The 2,718-nt window shown below is 36.8% G+C and overlaps 1 protein-coding gene across 1 annotated transcript in view; it reads right to left on the bottom strand.

The window, feature by feature from the left end:
* Positions 1 to 2,718, bottom strand: part of Il1rapl1 (interleukin 1 receptor accessory protein like 1) — a 1,446,478-nt gene that overhangs the window by 407,128 nt on the left and 1,036,632 nt on the right. The window lies entirely within an intron of this gene.

The raw sequence follows: 2,718 nt of genomic DNA, 5'->3' as shown, positions 1-2,718 counted from the left end.
CAGAATTCTATCAGACATTTAAAGAAGATCTACATCCAATACTACTTAATTTATTCAAAAAAATAGAAATGGAGGGAAAACTTCCAAATTCCTTCTATGAAGCCAGCATCACTCTCATACCAAAGCCTGGAAAGGATACAACCAAAAAAGAAAACTATAGACCCATATCCTTAATGAATATAGATGCAAAAATTCACAATAAAATACTTGCAAACTGCGTACAGACACACATCAAAAGGATCGTCCACCAAGATCAAGTTGGCTTTATTCCAGAGATGCAGGGATGGTTCCATATATGTAAGTCAATAAATGTCATAAATCACATAAATGGCCTCAATGAAAAAATTCACATGGTCATCTTAATGTATGCAGAAAAGACCTTTGACAAAATTCAATATGTATTTAAATTAAAAGTCCTGGAGGGAATTGAATTGGAGGGAACTACCTCAACGTAGTTAAATCTGTATACTACAAATCCACAGTCAACATCATTCTAAATGGAGAAAACCTGATAGCATTCCCATTAAAATCAGGAAACAAAAAAGGCTACCCACTATCTGTACTCCTTTTGAATATGGTGCTTATATAGTACTTGAAACTCTTGCAAGAGCAATAAGACAAGAGAAGGAAATTAAAGGAGTAATAATTGGAAAAGAAGAGCTCAAATTATCCCTTTTTGCAGATGATATGATAATATATCTAAGGGACGCCAAAAATTCCACGCGCAAACTCCTAGAAATTATTAACACATTCAGTAAAGTGGCAGGTTACAAAATTAACCTACAAAAGTCTATAGCCTTTCTATATACCAATGACAAGAAGTCAGAGAATGAGCAAAGGGAAACCCTCCCATTCACAATAGCCACAAAAAAAATAATAAAACCAATAGCAAGCAATCAGAAAAAGAGCATAGGGAAACACTCCCCTTCTCAATAGCTGCAAAAAAAATAATGAAATATTGTGGAAAAAACCTGACCAAGGACATTAAAGACTTCTATAATGAAAAGTTTAAATCCTTAAAGAAAGAGATTGCAGAAGACATCAGAAGATGGAAGGACCTCCCATGCACATGGATTGGAAGAATTAATATTGTGAAAATGGCCATCCTATGAAAAGCCATTTATAGATTCAATGTAATGCCAATCAAAATCCCCATGATATTTCTCACAGAATTGGAAAAAAAATCCTAAGATTCATATGAAAGCACAAAAGAACTCAGATACCCAAAGCAACCCTGAGCACTAAGAGCAATGCTGGGGATTACCATACCAGATATTAAACTGTATTACAGAGCTAGAGTCATAAAAACAGCAGGGTACTGTTACAAAAATAGAACCATAGATCAATGGAACAAAATTGAAGACCCAGATATGAGTAAATACGATTTCAGCCACCAGATATTTGACAAAGGGGCCAAGAATATTCACTGGAGGAGAGACAGCATGTTCATCCTATGGTGCAGGCAAAACTGGATCTGTACCTGTAGAAGAATGAAACTAAACCCCTATCTTTCACCCTGCACAAAAGTGAATCCCAATTGGCTCAAAGACCCAATGTAAAGCCTGAAACTCTGAAACTCTTAGAAGAAAACATTGGGAAAAATCTACAAGATATAGGTGTAAGAAAGGACTTTTGAAACCAGACACCAATAGCTCAGGAAACAAGGGCAAGAATTAACAAGTGGGACCTCATTAAACTAAAAAGCTTCTGTACATCAAAGGAGACAACCAAGGAAACAAACAGAAAACCCACAGAATGGAAGAAAATCTTCACCAGCAACACATCTGATAGAGGTTTAATTACCAGAATATATAACGAACTTAAAAAACAGAGAACGAAGACAAGCCAATTGAAAGATGGGCTCAGGAGCTAAACAGAAAGTTTTCCAAAAGAAGTAAAGATGGCAATGAAACATCTTAAAAGATGTTCCACATCACTAATAATCAGGGAAATGCAAATTAAAACCACTTTAAGATTTCACCTTACCCCAGTCAGACTGGCAAAGATCAAGAAAACAAATGATACCAAATGTTGGAGGGGATGTGGGGAAAGGGGAACACTCATCCACTGCTGGTGGGGATGCAAACTGGTTCAACCCCTATGGAAAGCAGTGTGGAGAACTCTTAAAAAACTACAAATGAACCTACCATTTGACCCAGTTATACCACTCCTTGGCATATACCCAAAGAACTCGTCCTATTGCAGAGACACTTGTACATCCATGTTTGTTGCTGCTCTTTTCACAATAGCTAAGAGATGGAAGCAACCTAAGTGTCCCTCAGTTGATGAGTGGATAATGAAAATGTGGTTCATATATACGATGGAGTTTTACTCAGCAGTAAAGAAAAATGAAATCATGAAATTTACAGCTAAATGGATGGAACTAGAAACTGTTATACTAAGTGAAGTAACACAATCTCAGAAAAAAATCGACATATGTTCTCCCTCATATGTGTATCCTAGGATCAGACTCTGATAAATTATTATGAAAACAGACATAACTGCAGGAAACAGGACAAGGGTAAGGAAACAGTGAGGTAAAGGAAAAGAAATAACCTGACGGAGAATAGTAGTAGGTAACAGGCCTTAATAAGGGAGATATGGATAAAAAATGGGTTAGTCTAAGGTAGGGGGGAGGGAAGGGTATATGAGGAACCTAGGGGATAAGGAGAAAGAAGAAGCTCAACAGAGGTAGGATCATAGGAGCAAGGGTATTAG

The sequence above is a fragment of the Nannospalax galili genome, unplaced genomic scaffold (genome assembly GCF_000622305.1).
Source record: "Nannospalax galili isolate Female #2095 unplaced genomic scaffold, S.galili_v1.0 scaffold7, whole genome shotgun sequence".
Taxonomy (NCBI): domain Eukaryota; kingdom Metazoa; phylum Chordata; class Mammalia; order Rodentia; family Spalacidae; genus Nannospalax; species Nannospalax galili.
The sequence above is the reverse complement of the archived record's forward strand: the minus strand, read 5'-3'. Positions and strand labels throughout refer to the sequence as shown.